This window comes from Stenella coeruleoalba (assembly GCF_951394435.1).
Source record: "Stenella coeruleoalba genome assembly, chromosome: 6".
Lineage (NCBI taxonomy): Eukaryota > Metazoa > Chordata > Mammalia > Artiodactyla > Delphinidae > Stenella > Stenella coeruleoalba.
Window position 1 is genome coordinate 35,663,947 of NC_137151.1, and position 26,930 is coordinate 35,690,876.

General features: G+C 44.4%; 1 protein-coding gene across 1 annotated transcript in view; it reads left to right on the top strand.

Moving 5' to 3' along the window:
* Nucleotides 1-26,930, top strand: part of THSD7B (thrombospondin type 1 domain containing 7B) — a 1,185,627-nt gene that overhangs the window by 38,360 nt on the left and 1,120,337 nt on the right. Inside the window, exon 3 of the mRNA XM_079925246.1 lies at nucleotides 14,941-15,102. The gene's annotated coding sequence lies outside the window, so the exon portion shown is untranslated. The remainder of the gene's footprint in view (nucleotides 1-14,940; nucleotides 15,103-26,930) is intronic.

A 26,930-nucleotide genomic window follows, 5' to 3' on the forward strand; every position in this document is an offset into this window, starting at 1 on the left:
ATATACCTGTATGTACAGGTATAGTTATATATGTGTGTGTGTATACTATTTTTGCAGCTGTTCGAAGTTTGTATATTTTCCGTACTGCAGAGTTTACACAAAATTGAAGAAGAATGTTAATATTCAAGTTTTATTATCCTGTGTTTAGAAGCTGTTGTGTTTTGCAGATATTGGTATTAACAGACCAAATATTTGCAACAATAAATATTCCCAATAACAATATTCCCAACGATAACAACAACAAAAAGTATATATATACACACATACATACACACAGGTATAGTTACATGCATGTATATATGTATAGTATATACACAATATGTATATATATGTGTTAGTGCATGTGTGTGTGTATATATATATATATATAAAGGCATACCTCAGAGATATTGTGGGTTTGGTTCCAGACCACCACAATAAAGCAAATATTGCAATAAAGTGAGTCACACCAATTTTTTGATTGTCCAGGGCATGTAAGTTACGTTCAACACTATACTGTAGTCTAAGTGTACAATAGCATTATATCTAAAAAAACTAGGTACACACCATAATTAAACAATACGTTATTGCTAAAAAATGCTAACCATCATCTGAGCCTTCAGTGAGTCATAATCTTTTTGCAATAGTAACATCAAAGATCACTGATCACAGATCATAACAGAAATAATAATCATGAAAAAGTTTGAAATATTGCAAGAATTACCGAAACATGACACAGGGATGCAAAGTGAGGAAATGCTGTTAGAAAAGTGGTGCTGATAGACTTCCTTGAGGCAGGGTTGCCATAAATCTTCAATCTGTAAAAAATTCAGTACCTGTGAAGTCCAATAAATCGAGGTCTGCCTGTATACACATATATATATGTAATACATATACGTACACACACACTCATTTAATCCTTACAGGTAGGTACCGTGATTATTACCCTTTTAAATATGAGGAAACTGAGGCACAAAGCTCAGTGCCCCACAACTACCAAGTTCAGGAGCTGAGATTTGAACTCAGCCCCTGGCCCCTGAGACTGTGTGCAGATCACACAACAGGGAGGAGTTTTCCTGGCAGTACAAGGTAACATGTTGATGGACTGCAAAGGGTTAACATTAGGGATTTAGGCTCTTAAGTTTTTAAAAACTAGTTTACTGAATTGTGAAAAGATGTAGAAATGATACCTGAAAGGCAATTCTGCAGCCCTCCAGAAGCGGCATTTTGTTTGGAAAACCTCGTGTACTTGAGATGCTTATTTGAAGTCGGTGAAGATTTATCCCAACCAGTAAGTAAGCGTCCTGAGGCATCTGGGCTGGGCCTCTGCTTCCCTCCCCTGGCCTGCCAGTGGCCTGTGTGCTCAGGTTCAGCTGGCTCTCTTGTACACGCACAACCCTAAGTACTCCTGACAGTCAGAGCCAGTATGCAGTTATGGCTGACCCAAAGTGTGAAGACCCCACACGGAGGGACATGGTGGGCGGGGTCGTGGGGTGAGATCACCAGCCCCAGGTGTGGGATCATGAACTGAGGCTCGCTCATGGGCTTTCCTCTCCACCTCTTCCATCAGTGGGCGGCTTGTCCCTCAAAAGGCCATCAGGGTGGCATGGCAGAAAGAGCAAACCACTAAGGGATCTGACACTTTGGGCCATCATCTGCTTCCCCGTTGTCTCTCTGACCTAGGACAAACTATGTAACCTCTCTTTTCTTCGGTTTCCTCATGTGCAAAGTGATCCTTGTTGACTAAATCGTCTTTCTGTTGATGTGTCTTTGTGGAGGGCCTTCCATGTGGTAGACACCATGGGTCACAGAAGTCTGAAACACAAGGGGTCTGGTGGTTAAGAGCTTGGTCTCTGACAACCCTCATGAATTCAAATCTCAGCACAGCAGCTGATGAGCTGCTACCTTGGCAAGTTACTCTGTCTCTCTCTCTCTGTGCCTCAGTTTCCTCATCTGTAAAATAGGAATCATAAAAGTAATGACCATTTACCAAGTCAATGTGTGTAAAGATTTAGAGCTAAGATTGGCACATACATGCTATGTGTTTATTAAATAATAAGCCCTCTCTGGCTTTTTTTTTCCCCCTGTTTTGTATGTTTATCTTTTTTTTTTTTAAAGCCACCTCCGGCTGTCAAGAATTTACCCTGCTGCTGTGTGGTTGGATAAATGTATACCGATAAAATAAGACATAATTGCTAAATCAACACCATCATGCTCTAGGAGAGGGTATGAGTTGGGAGTCTGGAAGAGTCAGGGGGACTAAGAGATTCAGGGGAAAGGGAAAGAGGCACTGGGGCTCACTGTATGCCAGGCACTGTACTAAGGACTTCACATGCATTTCCTCTTAATCTTCAAAATAATCCTGGGCAGTAAATATTGTCTTCCCTGTTGTACAGCTGAGAAAACTGTGGCTTTGGACGGGTCAAGTCTTGTACTAAAATTTGTAAGTGACAAAGCCAGGATTCTTTGGGGGCTGGGAGTCCAGGAGGAGGCCAGGTGGGCTAGATGGAGATGCCCATGTGGTCAGAATAGTGACAGGACTGCAGTGGCCTGGACATGCTGTGGCATTTGAAAGGTTCCTGAGCCGGCTGTTCACACCGCCCCTTTCAGAGGCCTCCTTGGACTCAGGGGGCCCTTGACAGGTGTCTTGCTGTGGTGCTCCTTTGGATTTTGCTCATTACTACAGCAATGCTCCAGTGTCAATATTTTACAGTGTGATTGGATTATACTTTGTTCCCAAGGCTTTAAAAGAAGAGCATATTTTTAAAAGATGAATAAATAAATGGTTTAGCTCTCTGTGTTGTTAACCATACTTGCTGCTGTTAGAGTTTTCCTTGAAGAGCAGAAATGATGCTCTGTGTTCCTGGATTTCTGAAATCAATTATGTTTTTGTTAATTGGATTTTGTTCCCGTTCTTTTGGCTTTCCCCTAACACAGAAAATAAAATCTGGGGGTTAGTCTCCTTCTGATGCATGGCACCCAAGGGCAATACAGGCATTTTTCACTAGTCTACTTTGTTTTTCTGGAATTCTCCAAATGACCGTTAACACAAGTCTGAGGGACCCAGGGTCAACTTCTGTTTATGTGACAGACTCCTCATGTTGGTTTATTTCACCTCAAAATCAACCCCGTGGAAATGTTTCAGGATGTTGACCTTTAAACACTATGGATAAAATCCTGCTTCTTTCCCATGCTTAACAACAAAAACAACCACTGTGATTGATTATAACAATAGCTGCTATTCACTGAATGTTTAATACATTCCAAGGCACCCTGTTAAGGGCCTTTCATGCATAATCTCATTTACTTCTCTCAGTAACCCTGTGAGCTCTGTGGGGTTTTTATCCTATTTTACAGATGAGGAGACCAAGGCTTAGGGAAGGTAAAGAGTGTGCTTAGAGTCACTTGCCTAGCTAGATACCGGTGGCGAGTGAATTCCAACTCCTGCACTGAGTCAGATTCCTCAGTGTTCTTTAATGCAGTTAAATTCAGTTCTAGCAATGAATGGTCTTACCTTCTCCAACAATTCTTGGAACACACTATCGTGTGAAGTCTGAGATTCACAAAGCAAAGCAGGCAGACCCATCTCAGCTCAGAAACTTTGGAACATTGATTCCCAGAACAAGCAAACCAGGGTGCAATGACACACCACACAGCCTGACCCGCTAAAGGGCCAATGAGGCTTGAGGCCTTAAGTTTTACAGCTGGAGGAATCTTCTGAAACTACGAATTCTGACACACACACACACACACACACACACACACACACACACACACACACAGTGCCTTCCTGCTCAATCTCCTTTCCCAGGTGCCTTGTGCCTCCAAGCAGGGCGATGGTCCACAGGTCCTTGTTTGCCTGACTTTCCCCATTTTAGCGCCAAATGTCTATCATCCTGGGAAACCCCTCAATCTTGGGCAAAATGGGACTGGTGCTTATCCCCCCTCTAAGGGAGAGTTCAAGATCATCAGCCTGGCTTTTGACCTCTCACTGTCAATCCCGTCCGTCTACTGCTCTGCTATGTAGGGGGCTCTGTCAGTGCCCGGCCCGCTGGCTAGAAGCTGCCCTCCAACAGACTCTCTCCTTGGACTAAACTCCAGCCAGGTTTCCCTGAGTCCTCTTCATGAGGCCTCAACCTTGGCCTATAAAGACTTGAACAAACACTACCATAGTTCCTAACAGCTCAATGTCTCTTGCTTCTTTGTGTATCTCAGGCGTCAAGAAGGTTTGCACAACTGGCAGCCCAAAGTGGGTGTTGTCAATGACGTCTTAGAATAGGCAACCGTCCAGTCCTTGCATTACCTACCTTCCCTTAGAAAACAATGGCTATACTTTTGAATAACTCTCAGTCCACTGGAAGCTACATAGTATAAATTATTCCTTGGATGGACAGGATAATGAAGTAGCGGAAGAGCACAGCCTTTGGAGTCCCATTGGCCTAGAATTCCTTGCTCTTAACTTTGAAAAAAATCATGGGCAGGTTTATATCACTTCTCTGGGCCTCCTTTCATCAACTATAAAACAAGCATATCACGTTCTTCAGTGGGTGATTGTGGTCGTGAGCATTACATGTCATAACAGTCCCTGCCACAGAGTAAGTACCAGTAAATGGAATCAGTGAAAAACATACACCAACCACACAAAACATAACCATGGATAGAAAGAGTTAAACAAGTGTGGGGTTAGAGGGGAAGAAAGGAAAGGGATGAACTAGAAAATGGAACAAATGGGGTGCCTGGAGCTTTGGGTCAGGGGGTCTGGAAGGACTTCTTGGGTGGCAAAAGGAGAAGGAAAAATGTCTTTTACTTATCGATCTTCTATCTTGTGCACTCGATATTTTGTATGCTGCATTTCATTGACTTCTCAGAACAATGCTGTAAGACATATGTTTATCCCGTAATTTACAGGTATTGACACTTTGCTGTGGTCACAGAGTTTTTAAGAGGCAAAGCTGAGATGGACCTGAGACTGTGTCACTCCAGATCCATGTTTTCCCCACATTGCCAGCCTCCCTGCCTTATCCAGTTACAAGCGTGTGTGCGTGCATTGTATGGGTTCATCAAAGACCTTGAACTTTCTTGGCAGCTGCCAACAGTTGTTCTATCTTCTCTGATTAAAAATGCGTGAGGATGGGTTAAGACACTGGCTTCACCTGGAAAGCCCCTCTAACCTGCTTTGAATATATTGGCTTGTGTAAATACAGGATACCTTGGACTGTAAGGAATAGAAATCCCACTTAAAGTATTTTAAACGATGAGGAAATGTACTATTTCTTGTAACGGAGGACAGAAAGTAGGGCAGGCTCCAGGCACAGTACCTGAATCTTTGGGACTGTGGCTCTATCCCCTGCTTACCCTTATCCATGTATAGGCTCTGTCCTCAGAGTTTCAAGAGGGCTGCCATTAACAGCTGAGACAAGTGACTTCTTTGTGAATGAGAGAAAACTCATTCCCTCAATTATGGACTAAGTATTCCTTCTCTTCAGTCTGATTGGGTGGTTTAGATTGTGGACCCAACCCTGGCCCAATAGCAGTCAACAGTGGGAATACTCTGTACTGACTGCCTAAAGTCAGGGTACCTGAACCAATCACTGGCAAGAAGGATAGGATGACTGTGATTGGCTGATACTAATCAGGACTCATTTCTATAGTCACGACTGGTTCTTAGACTATCTGGGGAGAGAACTGAAATTCTTAATGTTACATCCAGCACAATTTGGACACCACCAATCAGGATGGATGCTCTCTATACACAGCAGTAAGTCTATCTGTTTTGGACTAGCTGATTATCAATCCTAGATACCTGACCACAATGTGGGTTTTCCTAAGGAGGAGGAAAGGAGAATGGATCCTGGGTAGGCAGCCCACAGTGACTGCTTGGTCTGTTATGTGTCTCCCTGAGTGTTAGGCTTAATGGACAGTGAAGGTAACCCCCCACCCCAGTTTTCTAATCTGACAGCTCAATATCGGTGGCCTCAGCGATGAGGCAATCTTACTTTTAACTTGCTCTGTTAAAATTAGTCTTATTTCAGATGTGAGCATAAATGTGACATGTGACCTGACCTAGCCAAGTCCAACTCCCTCCTGTGAGGGGACCGGATAGCAAGTCAACCCAAGCCGCATCTCTGTTTAGGGCCAGGGCAAAACATAACTCAGCTTACCACACAGACCGAGTGAGTAAACCTAGGCCTTGCCGAAAGGGATCTCCTACCCCGCAAGGAAAAGCTTTAAAAGTCCTGGGGCTTCACTGGCGGTCCAGGGGTTAAGACTCTGCGCTTCCAAGGCAGGGGGTGTGGGTTCAAACCCTGATCAGGGAACTAAGATCCCACATGCTGCACAGCGTGGCTAAAAAATTTAAAAAAGAAACAACTTAAAAGTCCGTAACAAGGCTTTTCTTCCGTTTACTCAGTCCTTACAAATCCTGACTAATTGGGAGATAGGCAGCTTAAATCAGCTTATAGGTCTGATTACAGAAGATTTTAAGAGATGTGCAGTTATGTCACTTTCAAGTACGGGCAGTAACTCAATTTAGATTATAGAGAGATGTCTTATAAAGCCCCTAATATATATATATATATAGATAGATAAGGATGACTTGTAACGAGCTTATCAATTATTTGTATTTAATTCCTTGCTTTGAACGTGCTCCTGGTGGCTTAACACCTGTGTGTTCTGCCAATTACTTTCACATTTTCCCCCAGAAATCTCGTTTGCACTATTGATTTGGACTATCAAGGCAGAGTCTGAAATAATAAGGTTTTGGCCTATTCCTGATTTTACAAGGAAGATTGAAATCGTACATGTTCATCAGGTCGATTTTTTATTGGACACACAAAAGGGTGTTTGGTCTTTGGATGCTGGTTATTTGCAAAGTCAGCTGGAAAGAAGGTTTATTTTTTTTTGCTATTATTATTGGTTTTTTAAGGGAAAATGTGGAAACTTGATCCCTAGAAAATGTTAAATGGAAGTGCAGAGGGGCAGTTTGCCCACCCTCGATGTAAATAGTTGAATCAATCCAGAGAAGTGAGCCATCCCTAGGCTGGCAGTGTGGCCAGGTGGAAGGAGCACTAGACCATGAGAAAACCTGTGTTCTGTTCCTTGCTTTGTACTAGCTGGCTGTGTGACCTTGGACAAGTCACTTAACTTCTCTGAGCCTCAACTCATCAAGGTTTCACTAGGCCAGCAGTGGCAAACACTCCTGGCCCCAGGGGTAAGACAGAAAATACATCTGGATAAAGAGGACTGGGAAGAAAACAAAACAATGAAACAGAAAGCCAACAGAACACCAACTTTATTGTGAGGCTGGGGGGCAATCGGGGATGGTGGGGACTGAGGCAGAGCACAGCCCAATCTAAAGGGGATGGCCCACTAGTCAGCTTCAAGCTGAATGCAGACCTCATGTGACCAGATCTTCTAATTTCTTTTTAAAGAGAAGGTGAAAAATCCAGAGGTTTATATGAAATCATTTACTTTTCAAATATATGGCATGTAACAATAAACCTGTGTGAACCAACAGCACTCTGAACAAAATGAAGTTTTCCCCTGGACTGAATTCAACTTGGGGGTGCTCATTTGCAGCCTCTAGACATGATGAACTCAGAAATCCGTTGCAGGTGTGGAATGCTGTGGCCCTGTAAGTTTCATGTGCATAGCCCCCCAGGGTCACACCAATGTCGAGGTGGAAGAGGTCTTAGCGGGTTCCTGGTTTGCCTCTCGTGCACCATCCTGGAAGTTATTACCTAACCTTTGTTTAGCCCTTCCACAAGCCTGACTGTCCCAAAAGGGACAAACTCTGTTTGGAGTTCTTTCTTGTATTGAGGAGAAACCTTTCATTCACCTACTTCTTGGTTCTAATTCTGTCGCCTGGAGTGATACAGAACGCATCCTTGGTCTCCTGGGTCTTTAGACCTGGCTGAGCTTGCTTCTATCCCCCCACCCACATCAGACAGCTGCTTCCTGGGCAGTCAGGGTTTTGAAAGGTCTTCTTAGAGCACAAAACCCTGGATAAGTTAGAGACATTTCCCTGGAAGAGAATTCAGCTGGAATCCCTTTCACCATGACTTGTGCATGGTTGAGGCGAGTTTCCCTCCTTTGGGGGAGAGAGGAGGGGGCTGGGAGGTATAGAAAGCCACTGCTAGCCTATTGGGAGACCTGAGGGAGGCAGGGTGCAACCTGTGTCCTTCAAAGGGTCACCACTGGGGGCTCTTTGTTCTGTAGAATGGGTCAAAGTGGGAGTGTCGTTTTGTCCCAGAAGGGTAGTCCTGTGACCCCTTCTCACCTCACTGTAACCTTTGGGTGCTTTCTGCCCACACAGGGATGACCTGGAATCACTTTCTCCTACAGCTGCTTGCCAGGCTCTGTGATAGAGCAGCAGACGGCGGGGCGGGGTGGGCACGTGGCGGTGTGCTTTGGCCCCGCTGGAGAGAGGTGGGCAAGTGACTGCTGTTTGCGTCGACAGGCGTGCAGCTCAGGGGCTGCTTGGGAGCCTGTGCCTGGATATGGGACAGAGCCTTGAAGAGACGTAGGACTCAGCTGCTGTTCAGAGCTATTCCGTGCGGGGTGAAATGCTTCCTTCAAAATGTGACCCTGCATTATAGTAGAGTCTCCGTGACGTATTGTGGGGACAGTCTTTCACATGCTCTGTGATTCGACCCATGAGTCTAGAACAGGGACCTGAACTAGGTGTAATAAATAATATGCAATCTGGTGACTATTTAGCATCTGGTAATGATGATAAGTCAGGTTTGAAATGTTCCTTGAGGAGACTGTGAGATTCTGAGAAATGAAGCCAGGAAGACTGATTAGAGCCTATTGCCGTTCAGAAAATCTACTGCAAAAAATACAGGAAGGTATTGCTAGGCTAATAGGAGAGGCAAATACAGTCCACCTTGGCCTCTGAAAACCAAATGGGTGTAATCAGCAAATGTCATTGCTCTTAGGCGTGAATGCACAGGAGAGCAAGAGACACCCTGCCACACGGCGGTAGAGAGCGTTGTTGATTTGATCAGTGACAGCAGAGAAAGAACACATTAGCTTTTCTCTGTGGTCCTTACTTCCTTTGAAGCCTTATTGATTTATTCATTTATTTGTTTGCTTCTTTGGTTATTTATCTCTGCAGTTTTAAGGAAAGACCCCTATTGAAGAAATAAAAGTTATGTTTTGAAGGGTTTGTGCCACCAAAACTTGTTCTTCTTAGGGGGGTCACACACTTGTTTTTCAGCTCTTTTTTTTTTTAACATCTTTATTGGGGTATAATTGCTTTACAATGGTGTGTTAGTTTCTGCTTTATAACAAAGTGAATCAGTTATACATATACTTATGTTCCCATATCTCTTCCCTCTTGCGTCTCCCTCCCTCCCACCCTCCCTATCCCACCCCTCCAGGCGGTCACAAAGCACCCAGCCGATCTCCCTGTGCCATGCGGCTGTTTTTCAGCTCTTGACATAAAGATTCATATCCTACATTGTGTACAGCTGTACCGGGTGGTGTTTACATTGCATATTTTGATGATGAATCGCCCTATTCTCCCAAAATCTGGCCGCACTTGTTGGATGAATTTAGCAGTAACATAAAATAACCCTTTTGGAAGTTATCTGGGGAGAGAGTAACCCTAATCCTGTAGTAGTAGAAAGAAGAAAAACCCAGATAAAGTGGTGACTGTTTGTGAATGGAGGGAACAAAGACATGGGGAAGAACGGTAGCTAATAGTCAGCAGACCAGGGATAATTTGTGATGTAGCAGGAAGAAGATGGGCTTGGGTTCATTATTGGCTGTGTGACCTTGGGCAAGTTACTTAACTCCTCTGAGCGTCAGTTTCTGCATGGGTTAAATAGGGGAGAACAAATTTGTATCTTGTCAGAATTGAAGGGGAAAATGTGTGTCAGTGCCCAGCGCTGAGTGTGGCACAGGGTCACTCCCTTCTCCCCACTGGGTGATCTTCTGTCTTCACATATTTGTCATTCAGTGCCTTACACATAATGAGCACTTGATATTTTTTGGTTAATGTACAGAGGCAGGGAGTCAGAGCGCATTGTCCAAAACCCAGGAGGCAGACAGCCTGCCTCAATGCTGCTCTGTGATCTCTCATTTGGAACCTCGGGTAAATAGGGGAGCCTGGGGAAGGTGCAGGGAAGGTATCTGGTGCAAGACAGAACCCTTCCTTTTCTCCCAGGCACGTGCACACACAGGCAGCACATGCCAGGCAGACCTCGGTCAGTGCATGTTCCAGTACCTTCCCTTTCTTCTGCCCTCACTTCCCAGAGCGAAGAGAGGTGATGGTTCCAAATGAAACACTAGCAATTTAAGAAGTTTTTCTTAAGAGGGAGGAGAACAAATTTATATCTCTTGAGAATTAAAGGAGAGAATGTGTGACAGTGCCTTGCTTTCCTTCTTTTTAATGTGAAGTATGAATAGAAATGTTGATTCTGTGTAGATAAATTATTTGATTAAACAGGACATCAGTGTGCTCAGTGGTTAGATTTGCCAAGAGATCCGAGGCAAGCTGTTAATGGTTTTCCTCATTTACTCGAGGATAAATAATGCAGGAAGCTCATCAGATTCGTCTGAATCTGACAGATTTGAAAGAATCTGATCCCCCAAGCTAAGGAAGTGGTGAAGGAGGAAAAAGATTGCCACGAAGCTGGTTTTACTGCTCGAGAAATCTAGAGCTTCAGAAAGCCATGTTGAAATCAAATTACACATCTGTCTTCAGCCAGAGTAGGAAATTGAAAGTTAAAGAGAAGCTTCCCGGGCTTCCCTGGTGGCGCAGTGGTTGAGAGTCCGCCTGCCGATGCAGGGGACACGGGTTCGTGCCCCGGTCTGGGAGGATCCCGCATGCCGCGGAGCGGCTGGGCCCGTGAGCCATGGCCGCTGAGCCTGCGCGTCCGGAGCCTGTGCTCCGCAATGGGAGAGGCCACAACGGTGAGAGGCCCGCGTACCGCAAAAAAAAAAAAAAAAAAAAAAAAAGAGAAGCTTTCTTCTCAGGCTTGACTCTGTTATTAATCAGCTTTCATACTGGGTGGTCTCCTTAGAGACTGGCCCGTTATGGCTATCGTGCGTCAGCAAGGCCCTTCCCCAGTGGGCCATCCACTGTTTGACAGGAAGTGGATTATCACAAGCAGAAGTCTCAGGGTGAACAGTGGTGTTGTCACTGCTGGGCTTTCTAAACATATGTGTGCTGTCTTCAATTGGCTGCAAACTGTGGCTGATGGAGGACACCAGGGCTATCTTATGACAGATAAACATGCAGTTAAGATGTCCCTGCTGTTCCCGAAAGGGGATGGACAACTGCCTTCGGAATATGAATCCCCATACCATATTCAGCCCTGGAATATTTCTCCTAACTACTTCTTTGGGGTGTGAAAGGAGGAGACTATAATCATCTGTTAATATTGGATTAATTTCATTGATTAGTCTAGCTTTCCCCCCACCCCACCCCCTTCTTCCCTCCCTCTCTTGCCTTCCTTCCCTCCCTCCTTCCTTCCTGCAAATACCTGTCAGGCTCAGGAGATACATCATTAAACACTACAGAAAAATTCCCTGCCCTTATGTTATGGTGCTTGCATTCCTCTGTGTGTGTTTGTGTGTAGGAAGAGGAAGATACTAAGGCAAATAAATGTATATATGTGTTTATATACACATAATTGTACCTGTCCGTCTTTTTGCCATTTAAAAGCTGATGCTGTGACCAATTAGATACTAGAAAACTTAGTAGAGGCATTTAAGAACCCCAAAGGTTTTTCCAGAAGCTCCCCACTACCTCAGAGAGTGGTAAAAGGAGACAGACTACAAAGTGTCTGCTGTTTGATTCCATAAGTAGAGTCTTGGGCCACCTCTGGGTGGGAGAGTCAGATGGCAGCCTGGGGGCAGGTGACAGTCCTTACTCAAACTCCAAAGTACTTCTGAGGAACTGAAGGGTTCCCCCCAGGGGACAAGCAGGTCTTTCATGTCAAGAAGACCGTAGGTCTGTGTCTTTATTCCTGTCTTACCCCTAGGTTCTTCTTTGTTATAAAGCAGAAACTAACACACCGTTGTAAAAAAATAAATAAATATATTTTTTTCCAGATTCTTAAAAAAAAAAAAAAGAAGACCGTAGGGTTTGGTTTGAGGCAGGTTTTTACTGCCCTCTACTTGAGGCTCAGCCCCACCTTGGTTTGGTCTGTGGTTCTCAAGGTACAGTCCAGGGTAGGGCCCACCACTCTGCATCAGAACCACTCAGTATACTGGTTATCTATTGCCGGGTAGAAAATTTTTTTCCCATGAGGAAGTTATTTTTATTTCCATTTCATAGATGAAGCAACTGAGATCTGAAGAAGTTACCCAAGTTTATACCAGTAAATGGCAGAGTCGGGTGCTTTTGACATCAAGTTATTTCCTTGTTCTATTCCATTATATGTGAGAATGAGATTTTGATACTTTCTCCGTGGCAAGAGCCAGCAGAATTCACCTGGTGTCTAGTCAGCTCGGGCTTCTATAGCAAAATACCGTAGACTGGGTGGCTTCAACAATGAACATTTATTTCTCACAGTCCTGGAGACTGGAAGTATAAGATCAGGGTGCCAGCAGGGTTCTGTCTTAGATCCTTCTGGGTTGTAGACTGATGACGTCTCATTGTATCCTCATATGGCTGAAAGAAGGCCAGTTATGTTTCTGGCCTCTTTTTGTAAGGCACTAATCCCATTCATGAGGGTTCTGCCCTCAGGACCTAATCACTTCCCAAAGACCCACTTCCAAATACCATCACACTGGGGATTCGATCTCAACCGATGAATAATGCAAGGCCCCAAACATTCAGTTCCTAACACATGATGTATTCATTTTCTATTGTGTAACAAAGTACCACAAATTTTGGAGCTTAAAACGACCTGTATTTGTTATCTCCTGTGGGTCAGGAGTCCGGGCAGGGCTCAGCTGTATCCTCTTCTTGGTTTCTGACTTACTTCACTTAGTATAATAATCTCTAGTTGCATCCATGTTGCTGCAAATGGCGTTATTTCATTCTTTTTTATGGCCGAGTAGTACTCCATGATATATATCTATATCTATATATCTATATCTATATCTATATCTATATATACACACACACACACACACACACACACACCCCACATCTTCTTTATCCATTCGTCTGTTGATGGACATTTAGGTTGTTTCCATGTCTTGGCTATTGTGAATAATACTACTGTGAACATTGGGGTGCATGTATCTTTTTGAATTGTAGTTTTGTCCAGGCATATGCCCAGGAGTGGGATTGCTGGATCATATGGCAACTCTATTTTTAGTTTTTTGAGGAACCTCCATACTGTTTTTCACAGTGTCTGCAGTCAAGATGTTGACTGCTGGGCTGTGGGAGAATCCACCTCCAAGCTCACGCAGGTAGGTGTGGTTGTCAGGCTGAGCGTCATGACTTCTTGGTGATGGAGGCTGGAGGCTGCCGCAGCTCCTAGGGGCCGGACCGGTGGTTTTTACTTACTTCATCGAGCCAGCATGGAGTGTCTCTAGAGCACGTCTCCTAGCCAGATGGAGTCTTTTATAACATAACCTAATCACCTGTGTCATATTCTATTGGCTGAGAATCGAGTCGCAGGTCCCACCCACACTGAAGTGGAGATTACACAAAAGTGTGAACACCAGGAAGGGGGAGGAGCCAAGGGAGGCGCACCTGGTTTGCTTGATATAAATGCAGATTGCTGGGCTCACCTTGAACTGACCCAATCAGAATTTCTGGGGTTGGGCCCAGGAATCTGCATTGCGGCCACTGCCCAGGCACTTGCTGGTTGGAGAAGCCACACTGAGCAGCAGGGGACACCTGGCGTTCTTTCCTGCCAGCGCTGCTGAGGCTCCTCCAATCCAGTCCTCATGCTGACCAGGGGCCACATGGTGATGGGCCTTGAAGCTCCGGGACTCAGCAGCTAGCCCAGCGTCTAAGGGGTGGAAATGCTTTACCTCCACAGCCTGCCCGTGCACAGTGAGCCCAACACTCAGTGGCCGTTTACCACTGGGGTCTGTCCCAGAATGTAGACTCTAAATTTTACGTCCCTCAGCATTGGAAAAACCGGAAACGAACGTTCATAGCAGCTTCACTCATAATAGACCCAAATGGGAAACAGCCCAAATGCCCTTCAACAGGTAAAGGGTTCAACTATGGTGCATCCATGCCATAGAATACTACTCAGAAATGAAAAGAATAAACTGTTGATACACACACAACTTGGACAAATAGCCAGGGCATTATGTTGAGCAAAAAAAGCCAATCCCAAGAAGCCAGTATCGTGGATTCCATTTATATAACAATCAGACCACGATAATAGTTAGAAATGGAAGACAGGTTTAGTGGTCGTTAGGGGAGATGGTTGTGGTCATAAAAGGGCAGGATGAGGGATCCTCTGGTGTTGGAGCTGCGCATTTTCTTTCCTGTTGAGATGAATACATGAATCTACACAGGTGATGAAATTGTATAGAACTTTATAGACACACACAAAAATGAGTACAAGTAGAACTGGGAAATTGGAATAAGTCTGGTGGATTATATGACTGTCAATATCCTGTTTGTGACAGTAGAGTGTGATTTTGCAAGATGTTGCCTTTGGGGGAAGCTGGGAAAAGCATACAGGGGATTTTCTCTGTAGTATTTCTTACAATGCATGTAAATCTACAAGTACTGCAATAAAAATTTTAATTAATAAAATAGGACCTGGACTTGAGCTTTCTCATCGCATCTTTGCTGTCCTGCACCCATCCGCAATAGATCTTTGTTAAGAGTCACCTTTCCTCTTTCTTCCTCTACAGTCCTCCTGGGGAGGAGGTCTTAGCTTCGGTTAAGTCGCTCTCTTCTTTTTACAGGAATCATTCTCCTCGGGTGACTGCCCTTCTTGGGCAAGAGCTTTGACCACAGAAAACCCAGAAAGCTGAGACATGGAGTTTCTTGCAGGGTAAGTAGAATCCAGCCTCTTCTTATTCCAGGGCCACACCTGCAGCTGCAAAACATCAGAAGCAAACATCAAGACTCCAAAGGCCTGCCCCTGCATAGCTTTCCCTCACGGCCCACTGAACAGTTAGAATGCTGCATCCGCAGCACGAGAGACTCACTTCTCCTGTAGCATCGTCCTACCGTGAGGCTCTGAGGTTAGTGTCATAGCTTTCGATATCACTGGTTAGGTCAGGAAATCGTGGACCAGCAATCTGTCCTGTTCATCGCTGTACCTCCTAGCATAGGGCTGTCCATTAAATGTTGAGTGAATGAATGAATGAATGCTGAGCCTGACTTTATTACTGTCCAGTTTCATTTGGAAGAGGCAAGGAGGAGGACACAGTGGTTCTCTAAGAAAACGCTACGTGGCTCTTGTCAGGATTCATTCCTCAAGGCTGGAATCAGGGCTTCCCTGGTGGCTCAGTGGTTAAGAATCCACTTGCCAATGCAGGGGACATGGGTTCGAGCCCTGGTCCGGGAAGATCCCACATGCCATGGAGCAACTAAGCCCATGAGCCACAGCTACTGAGCCTGTGCTCTACAGCCCGTGAGCCACAGCTACTGAAGCCCACGTGCTACAGCTACTGAAGCCTGCACGCCTAGAGCCCATGCTCCACAACAAGAGAAGCTACCGCAAAGAGAAGCCCACGCACCGCGATGAAGAGTAGCCCCCGCTCAATGCAACTAGAGAAAAGCCTGCGCACAGCAAGGAAGACCCAACGCAGCCAAAAATAAATAAATAAAATAAATAAATTTATTTTAAAAAGGAATAAAATATTTTTTAAAATAGGCTGGAATCAGTGACAACATGATACTTTATTTCCCCCCCTCCCCCCGATTTGCATTTTAGGCGTATGTTCTGGTTGAGCAGTTCTAAAAACATGTTAAGAGGAATATTGGGCAAGGCTTGATGAAGAGAGTAGACTCAGCCCTTTGGATCATGGCAAGTTGTCCCCTCTGGTTTTTGAATATTGGGAAAAGTGCTCCATAACAGAATTGGAGCTGGAGTCCCTGTTTAGCTGCCATCCTCAGCATTCTACTCAGGTCCACTCGGCCTCCCCAGCCCTTTTCGTAGCTGTCTTTCATCTAAGATGTTTTGCAGATTCTTTCTGATCGATGGATAGAAGCTGGTCCTCATCTCAACATCTCTGTAAAGCCAGCTCTGCTTGCAACAAGTCGCTTCACAATTTCAAAAGTTTCACTTCATGACATCTGGAATAAAATACCTTTGAGTGAAGAATGTCAGCAGAAATATCAAATGGCCTGTTATACAGAGGAAGAAGGCTTGAGTCTGGGGCCCCTATGAGTGTGTGCTGCAAACATCAGAGTTTAGGTCAATGGCCAGATTAGCCTCCTATCTTGTCTGTGAGCAGTCAGCCTAACCAGGCAATTGTACCGTGTGTGCTTCTGGCCTCAGCAGGAGAGTAGGCCACTGGTCCCCCTTGGCAACCATCAGTCTGTCCTCCTTACCTTGATGGCCACTAGGACTCATGCTACTGTGGGCTATCTAGTTGGTCTTGGGGAACCAACTTCTAGCTTAGAAGGTGCCCTTCTCTGGGGGACCATACTTGTTTGCCTTCTAGATTTATGGAGAGTAGTCTTAATATTATCGCAGGATGGTGATGGCAGTAGAGCCTATGGTTGAAGTGTTTGGAACCAAAGTACCAGAGACCCATATAGGGAAGTTGCTGGACTGTGGACCCCAGTGGGGGAAGAAAAGAGGGCTGCCTCGAGCTGTAGATCTGTAAGAAAACATTGTTGACTGAATCAACACCATATCTGACACATACGTATGTAAGTCATGTAATTGGAATAGGAATGTGAGCCTTCTGCATTCTCTTTTGAAAATATCAAAGGGTGAAGAGGGGAGAAAATCTGGCCAGAAAATCTTTTTAATTTTAATTTTTGAAAATTTTATTGCCGTATAGTTGATTTACAATGTTACGTTAATTTCTGCCGTACAGCAAAGTGATTCAGTTATACACATATATACATTCTTTTTTATATTCTTTTCCATTATGGTTTATCACAGGATATTGAATAGAGTTCCTTGTGCTACACAGTAAGACCTTGTTCTTTGTCCATGCTCTATATACTAGTTTGCATCTTCTAATCCCAAACTCCCAATCCCTTCCTCCCCCACCCTCCCTCCCCCTTGGCAACCATCAGTCTGTCCTCTATGTCTGTGAGTCTGTTTCTGTTTTGTAGATAAGTTCATTTGTGTCATATGTTAGATTCCACATATACATATGGTATTTATCTTTCTCTTTCTGACTTACTGTGCTTAGTATAATAATCTCTAGGTCCATCCGCGTTGTTGCACATTGTCCAGAAAATCTTGTTCTTTGCTCTCTGTAAGCTCCCACAGACTTTTTGTGACACTCAGCCTGAAGAAGTTTTCCTTCCACCAGTCCCACCAGTGATCAGCTCCTTAGAGGGCATGGTTTGGGATGTAAGACAGAAGGGGGAAAGATTGCAGCTTGAATAATTTAAAATTATGTTTTATCCTTAGGACACATGCTTTGCTATAGTTCAGGGGTGTGTAGACTACTGCTATGATTAATATACTAGACATCTGTTTAGTGGGTCACTGAATTTAGAAGCTTTTCATCATCTACATCTTCCTAATCAATAGGTATTAAAAGGCAAGTGCTATCAAGTAGGTGGTCTAGGAAATTTTCAGTGAAAATGGAGTTTTTGTTTTCAAAAGAGGAGGAGACATCTATAGGTTGAACTCTCCTACTTTTATTTATTTATTTTTTAGATAACAGTCTCAAGTGTGTTTCAGTGCTTTAAAAACTGTTTTAACCGTAGTTTTTTCTGATTTAGTTTAATCAATACCAGGGTAAGTTATTTCACTCTGTGGTATACTTGTGACATGAAATGATTGATTAACTGGAAAAATCTCTGATGGAATAGTGGCTCTAGGCAATGATTATCAATGGCTACACAAACACTAGGTGAAAGTTCATGGGGAGGCTTTTTAGTGGGTGAATCAGGTTGACATCACCTGAACTCATTGATTATCACAAAAAGTGCAACAACCAGACATTCTGTGCCTCCTGATGTGATGCAATAGGACACCACAGCATGGTCCATAACATCTTGTTGCTAAAAATATTGAACCTAGATGGAATCAAATCTCTAGATCCAACTACCAGTTTATAGAAAATACAGAGGAAAGGGGAACATGTTGGATGACACCACGAGGATGCATTCAACCACTGGACAAATGACCAATTTGTCATTTGTCCATAAATGGCATGGAGAAGAAAGGGAGAGAAAACGGTTTTGGACTGAAAGAGACTTAAAAGACTAATCAAACAAATGCTATTTGCAAACTTTGGAGGCTGATTTCAACAAATTGACTATAAAAATACATTTTTGAGACAATCGGGGAAAAATAAGGGTGGTTATGAGGTGATAATTAGAAATTCTTGTTAAGTGTGTTGAATGAGATAATGGCATTATGGTGAAGTTAAAAAGAGAAAAAAATCCCAATCATTCAGAAATACATGCTGAAGTATTTATGGGTGAAATGGTAGGAGATCTGGGTTTTGAAATCCAATATGAAAAAAGGTGGAAGGCAGAGATGAAATAAAAATGGCAGAATTGTTGATAATTACTGAAGCTGGGAATAAGTACTTGGGGTTCATAGTCTAGTCTTTCTACTTTATATGTTTGAAATTTTCCATAATATATGGTTAAAGTAAAGTTGAAACATGTTCTAGTTTTTGTCTGAAGGCCTCAGAGAAATGAAGCAGAAGACATAAAGAATGGAATAAGCTATGCCTCTAAATGATGCTTCCGTTTTTCTTTTTTTATTAAGGATATATTTTGTGGCACAGGCTCGAGCTGTCTTAGTTGAGGGCAACAGGAATCCAGAGAAGGAGGTGATAATTGCTCATCAGATGGAGGAAATTTAGAAGGGACAGTGCTAAGTTTAACTGTCTGGAGGTTGTTGGATGCTATGGTCTCTGAATGTTTGTTTCCCCTCAAAATTCACGTTTTGAATTCTAATGCACAATGCGATGGTGATAGAAGTTGGGGCCTTTGGGAAGTGATTAGATGATGAGGGTGAGGCTTCATGAATGGGATTAATGCTCTCATAAAGATCCCATAGAGCTCCCTAGCCCCTTCTGCCATGTGAAGATACAACAAGAAGTCTGTGACCCAGAAGAAAGCCCTCATCGGACCATGGCACCCTGATCTCAGACTTCTAGCCTCCTGAACTGTGTTTATCCTTTATAAGCTACCCAGTCTGTGGTATTCTGTTATAGCAGCTGGAAGGGACAAATACATTGGGCTATTTTTAATTCGGATATGTTTCCGTTTTCTGCCAAGACCTATCCGCAGTGCCTGCTAGAATGTCTGGGAAAAGATCGGGCACTTAATAAATGTTGACTTGATGAATGATTAAACTTCAATTAATTGGCACCCCCCCCTTTTGTATGAGTGGCCTAGATAAGGCTTTAACAAACAACCAATGCAATGAGTAATCGATCTAAACAAATCCTTAGTGTTGGAGAGAAAATGACCACTATTAGGTGTCAGGAATATTATGCCAAATAAGTACAAAGCATCTTCATTACAGTTAGGCACTGGGCTGTTTTAGAGATGGAGTCACTGTGCCTGTTTTGCAGCCTCATGAATTCTCATTATCATCTCCCTGGTTATAACAAACAAGAATAATGCTAAAAATACTAATTTCTTAGGGACAGTATTACCGGTGTGGAGACACAAGATTATCAGCAAACGAGGAAACAAAAGGGGCTTCAATAAAATTACTTCCTATCAAGTGTAATAAACATGTACAATAAGTTATTATTAAGGACCTTTGAGGCAGACCACATTAATGAGATATGGAGACACCTAAACTAGATTTCAAGTAAAAAAAAAAAAAAAAAAAAAAAACAAAAATAAAGGCGAATGTAAGAGAGAAGAGGAAAATGGAAAATGAAGAAAAAAAAAAGGAGTAGGTATGATGAAAATTGCCCTGCCGTTCTGTGGCAAGAGTGAAAGCAAACCTAATGACTTTCTCTGCTTTCAGTTTTAAAAATAAGACATTTCTCAGATATGAAATGTGGTCCATTATCTGTCAATGGTGTTCCGAGTTGTCTTCAGGCAGCAAATGTATGCCATAAAATAAAGTTCAAATTCCCCACACCCTCCTTTTAAGGGGCAGCACAAATCTAGCCTGTTTGGAAAATCGGTTCTTGATGACAGTTTTTCTACCCTTGCTTAGAGGAATTCACGGACGCGTATGATGTGCGTGTGTGCGTGCGCGCGCATGTGCGCCTGTGTGTATGCTGTGGTTCATAGATTTTAAGATGAACCCTTTTTTCACATTTCAACATCTCTGAAACCAAGGTGTGTGTCAGGGTTGAATTGGCAGCATTTTTTTCTGTCTTGATGGCTCACAGAATAATGTTGCGTATTATCATCGGCCACATCTTACGTTGGAAATTTGATTTATTTAGAGGCAGGGTAGGGTGGGGAAAGAGGGAGAGGACAGAAGTGGGAGAAAATGTGATGATGCTTTGTATAATGGCATAATTTAGAAAAAATGCTTTTTAATTTCAATTCCCAATATTCGTTTGGGTGACTGGGAATAAAAGTGGCACTTGCTTATATTCTTTGGATGGATCCGTGGACATAGTTAAACTCTTCCCTCTGAATTCTCCTTCACTTGTTTGTTCCAGCCTTTTCTGTTTCTCATACATGTGCAATTTTAGCTTGGTTCGAGCTCCACATTTACAACTTTCCAAAATGCGCCCATGACTTAGATCAACTGTTAGTTTGAGAAGAATCAACCATGAAAAGATCTGAGAAGAGCGTCAGAGCTGTACTCTAAGGTGGGACAAAAATGCCCCTTAATATCTTAGAGAATTCTACCTCTTCTGAGTCCAAACATATTAATGTGTGCCCAAGCTGTGATTCTGCTTCTATTTGTCATTTCTGGTTTTCTGGGCACAAGCTCACGCTAGATGCCAAGAAAACTGCAGGCTTCAGCTCAGCAACTATGAAATAAAGGGGCCTTGGTTCTCTCCTCCAGGAGGGAATTGCTTTTAACCCTTCAAAGCAGTTCCTCTGGTTCCTTTTTGTAGCTGTAGGTCTTAGGGATTCCTACTTAGAGGTGAGGGCATTAACTCTCATGGGCTCAGATGGCATGCCATCCATCACACAGAGGGAGAGGAAGTGCAGCTGGAAAACCAGTGCCTCCTCAGATCAGGAGCCTTGAATATTGAATTCTCATGCAGGATCTGGCATCTCTTATACTGGTTTTGATTTTGTGATACAACTGAGCTCAGATGAACAGGTGATAGACTATGGCTCTGGTTGGATCAGCAAGATGGCGCTGCTCGAGGTTATGGGGCAGATAGCAAAGGCATCTGAATATTGGCCGCTGACAGTCAAGCGATGAGTTTGGATAATAGGTGATAGAGAGAAAGCAGTAGCATACAGTCTCTGGCTCTATCTCTAACCCAAACACCAGGCAGAAATTCAGTGAAAAATACTCATCAAATCAATTGAGCCATATTAGCGTAGGCAGGGTTTAAGAGTTCTGGGCGTACACTCATTGCAGACAGTAGAAATGGGGTGATGTTTGCTTGCCTCCTATGCAAATGTTCTTTTATGCGTCCGTGTAGTTACCAGTTTCATTAGACCCAGTCTTTCCTTGCCAGAACCCAAGCAAAATGTCACCTCCCTTTTGGAGAGATTTCATCATTGACAGAAACATAATTTCACTTACCCAGCGAGAGAAATGTTGACACTGACAAGAAGATAGTACCTTTTACCTTCAAAACTGTTTTATAGGAAACAATTTAAGCTAAAAGAGCTTTTTCTTCCATTTTCTCCGTTTTATCAGCAGTGATTACTCCCTTTGCTCTTCTGCCATGTCAACCTACGTCCAAAGTACCTGAGTTTGATCTGATCAGTGTCTGGTTTAAAATGAAGATTAAATATTCCCAGCCCAGGTTTTGGAGTCGGGGCACCTATGGGGATTTGGAGCAAGGTTTAGGGTGCTGGTAATGTTAACCTTGTAGCTGTGAGGGGGTGGAGGGGATGTGAAATCTCAACACCGTGAGAGTTGCCTCTCTGAGCATCATCACCATGTTGGACAAGGTCAGTGCAGGGAGGAGAGCCATCCCAGGTCCTGAGCAAGGACGTCTGTGGGGATGAGGGAGAGCAGTAAGTTAGGCAGGAAAGGGCCAAGGAGAGTAATAAGGGAATGAGCTACCCGTCTCTGTCGCCAGCTAGAGGCAGATGCCTTTGTGGTGAGTGTGCCTGGGGAATCACACTGCCTACATTGATTGATTGGATTGCCGGGCCGTGGAGCATGCAGGATCTTAGTTCCCCAGCCAGGGATTGAGCCTGTGCCCCCTGCATTGGGAGCGTGGAGTCTGAACCACTGGACCGCCAGGGAAGTCCCAATCCTCCCCCTTACTTAGCTCTGTGACCTTTGTGAGCTACGACCTCAGTAACGACTCCATCATCCATCTAATTTCCCCAGCAGAAACCCAGTAGTCACCTCTGTCTTCACTTCCCCTACCTGATCTGTGAGCATGTCCTTTTGGTTCAGCCTCCAGAGGATCTCAGAGCCAGCCACTCCCCTCCGCCTCTATTGCCACCACTCTAATCCAGACCCTCTTGGTCTCTTTTCTAGAACACTCCAGCAGCCTCCTTAACAGTTCTCCCTGTCTCTACCATTGACCTCTGAGAGTCTGTTTTCCATGTGCAGCCGGAGAAATCTTTTAGAAACATAATTGGATCACATTCCTTCTCCAGTCATAATCCTTCACGGCTTCCTTTGCACACAGCACAAAACCCAGAGTCCCCAAAGAGCACACAAAGCCCTGCAGGATGGGGCCCCGCCTGTTCTCAAGCACCTTGCACACGCCTGCTTCCTGTACTCACCATTGTCCAGTCAGTTGAGCTTTCTTTAAGCTTGTTTCATGCTCCAGATCTTTTCATGGGTTATTTCTGCTGCTTGGAATCCCTTTCTCCCAGCACCATGCCTGAGCCTCTCATTCGACAGAGCTTGTCTTGAATGTCACTTCCGATGTGGGCCACCCTTCCCCTATTTCCCTTTGACCCAGCCTCCTGTTTATTTCCTTCACAGTACATTCCAAATTTGCAATTTGTAATTCTTTTATTTAATTGTCTTGTGTCCCTTTTCCCCACCAGGGTACAGGGATCACAGCTGGTCATTCACTGTACTATCCCCAAAGCATAGCGCCTGACACATTAGTCAGACTCTGTAAATACCTGGTGAATGAATGAATCCAACGAAATGCTAAATAGACAGGTATTGAATGAACGAGCAAAGCTAGTGACGTCTAAAAGTGTGTGATTCTTTTTAGGGGTATTGCCATTGTTCCCAGGAGGTAAAGTATTAAGCCCGACGGACACAACATGGTGCAGGGGAAAGACTGGGGACATTGGTACAGAAAGACAGAGCTGGAGTTGTGGCTCTGCCTCTTATTAGCTGTGTGATATAGGAAGTGTTTCTTAACCACTCCCAGCTTTAATCTTCTCATCTGTGAAATGGGGGTTAGACATCTTTACCTCAGAGGGTACCATGAGGAGTAAACGAGTTAACGTATGTAAATCCCCTGGCATAGAGCTAGCATGGGATCGGCATTCAACACCCGGTCCCTCATTTCTTCCCTTCCACCAACAAAACTGGAACTACAGGCATCCGTGAGCTGATGAGAAAGGTGGTTTTGGAGGAGAGAGAACTTCCAGGTGCCAGCTCCCTCCCCCACTCTCACGCCCCAGTCACATTTCGTTAGGAATCTCAGACCATTGCAGGAAGACACTTTTTCTAGCAGTAGAGGTTGCCAGTCATTGTGGGACATACGAGCCAGGTCATTGCCTTTGCTTATTCTTCCTTGAAGTTGCACATTTCAAACTGAAGATTCTCAGATTCTTCTGTTCAGAATATGACCGTATTTGGGGGTGAAACCCAGTGTCTTTTTTTCAACTGTGTTTCCTAATACCCTCCTGACTGCCACCTCCATTACTCTGCTTGAATTAATACCGGAGACCTCTAAGAGCTCCTAACCCTATTTCATTAAGTGGCATTATCCCATTTGTCTGAAAATCTGCTCTCTGCTCTTCGTTCATCAGCAGAGGGACTGAGCTTTTCCTGGGGTCCTAACTGTGCCCTCTCACTTGGTTTCTGGACTCTTTCCCTTTTCCGTCTCCTTCCTGTCCATGTTCCTACCATCTTTCTTTCTCTTTTTTCCTCCATCCGTCCTTATCCTCACTGTCTCCCCACTGAATGTTCCTTTCGTCATCTCTCTGCTCGGTGGTCCTCTTTGAGTAGCACAACTGGTAGAGCAGATACTTGGGTGCCCCTTATCACATCCCTGGGTCTACTTGGGATTTCAGCCATGGCTATAGAGGACAGCTTCAGGTCCTCCTTGCTTCTGTGCCTCAGGGCCTTCTCCAGTGCCAAGGCAGCCTGGAAGTGTCGGGGAGTTATGACCTCAGAGGCCACTCTCAACCAAGTGGGAGGGACCCTGGGTCTTGGTGACTAATTGGATTTGGCACTTGAGGGATAAGGAGGGGTGCCGGATGACTGCCAGGTTGTTGAGTTTGGGGAGACTGGGAGAGTCCCGGGGACGGCAAGATAGAGAAAGGACAAAGGCAAAATATCAAGTGAGGGCAAGTGACCTCAGGGCAGGAATCACTTTATTTACCTTTGTATTCCCAACATGTAGCACAGCACTAGCATCTAAGTGTTCATGAAATGTTCACCGAAATAGCAAACCCATTTCTTCCTGTGCCAGTGCCTTCAGGGAAAGCTGTTCGGTTGGTATGGCCTTCTTCAGAAAGTACCAGCTACCCAGGCACCATAATCTTATCCTGGAGATATCAATAGATTTTTCTCTTTTAATATTTGTTCCATCGTAGCACAGAACATCAGTATGAGAGTCATAAAACTGCTATTTCCTTGTCATTTATCAAGCCACTGTGGAAGTCGTTTGCTTTTAGGGGGGATTCATCTTCTAGAAGATCAGTATTGCACAGTATTTCGGCATGCATCCTAAGTGGTTAGGCAAATGTAAATTGTTTAGCATTTATATATCACTTATATTCTCCAGGAGTGCAACATTAGTTAATTCTCACGATACCTAGAGATAAGAGTCAATTTCAAGGCGTGATTTGTATATGTTTCAAGTTTAGAAGTGTTCTCTGTCTTTTTTGGCAGTAGCTATTTCACTTTCGATCACAAGACTTCTATTTAATTTTATCATATTCTTCTTGTACTGGTAATACATGATGACTTTTATTTGCTGTGCAACTGCTATTTGAATAGCTTGGGGCTCAGAGCTGATCTCAAAGGTCCTGCATCCTGCCTGGAGTTCCAGGTTGTTCTTGGAGTTGATTGTAGTTGATTGTATTCTCCCACCCTTGGAAGAATATCTACTAGGCTTTACAAAGACACCAGCCCCTTGAGTGGAGAAAGTGTGAACGTCAGTCCGGGAATGAGTGCCAGTGTGCTGCCCTGAGAGATGCATGACTGAGACACCAAGGTGCATGCCCTGGAGGTCCTGTGCCCCTGGATGCAGCTACAGGGAGCCCTGGCTACCTCCCTGAGGGTCTACACACTGAAAGGCTGGGAGACAGCTGAGTGCTGCTAAGGAAAGCAGCACGCCACCTAGAACAAGGCACAGTAGCAGAGGCCACCCATATTAGATCAACCCAGGTATGGAACAAGGAGGCCTGTCTCCCTCCTGCTGGCCCAGGCTGTGGCTGTGGCTGAGGTGAACCCACCCAACACGTGGACCAGCAGAGAGGTGAACTCCAGCGGAGGGAGGTGAGGGCTGACTAGATGGACACCACACCATCTCAATACCATGAAGAATCCCCTTGTACACAGATGCCTCCCAGAAGGTTGAGGGGTGAACCTTGAATTTAAGTCAATCTTTACCCCCAAAGTAAGTCTTGAATTAGAAAAGACCAAGTTATGTTACGCTGAAGGGTGAAATATTTTCCACAATCAGCAGAAATGGAAGCCCAAGAGCTAAGCTGTGATGGGTTACAAATCAATTTTTAAAAATCAGCTTTGCAAATTTTATACACTCTCACGACAATCAAACATTCCATCAATTATTTTGTTATTATCCCATTTAGCAAATGAGGAAATTGAAGCTTAGAGGTAGTTAATGACTCACTCGAAGGCACCCAACTAGTAAAGGGGGTGCTGTTTTCTAAGCCAGCTCTGACCCCAGGTCTATCTGACCCCAGGTCTGTCTGAGCCCAGGTCTGTCTGACCCCAGGTCTATCTGACCTCAGGGCTATCTGACTTCAGGTCTATCTGACCCCAGGTCTATCTGACCCCAGGTCTATCTGACTTCAGGTCTATCTGACCCCAGGTCTCTATGACCCCAGGTCTATCTGACCCCGGGTCTATCTGACCTCAGTTCTATATGACCCCAGGTCTATCTGACCTCAGGGCTATCTGACCACAGGTCTGTCTGAGCCCAGATCTGTCTGACCCCAGGTCTATCTGACCTCAGGGCTATCTGACTTCAGGTCTATCTGACCCCAGGTCTATCTGACTTCAGGTCTATCTGACCCCAGGTCTCTCTGACCCCAGGTCTCTATGACCCCAGGTCTATCTGACCCCAGGTCTCTATGACCCCAGGTCTATCTGACTCCAGGTCTATCTGACCTCAGGTCTCTATGACCCCAGGTCTATCTGACCTCAGGTCTGTCTGACCCCAGGTCTATCTGACCCCAGGTCTATCTGACCCCAGGTCTGTCTGACCCCAGGTCTATCTGACCTCAGGGCTATCTGACCCCAGGTCCATCTGACCTCAGGGCTATCTGACTTCAGGTCTATCTGACCCCAGGTCTCTCTGACCCCAGGTCTCTATGACCCCAGGTCTATCTGACCCCAGGTCTCTATGACCCCAGGTCTATCTGACTCCAGGTCTATCTGACCTCAGGTCTCTATGACCCCAGG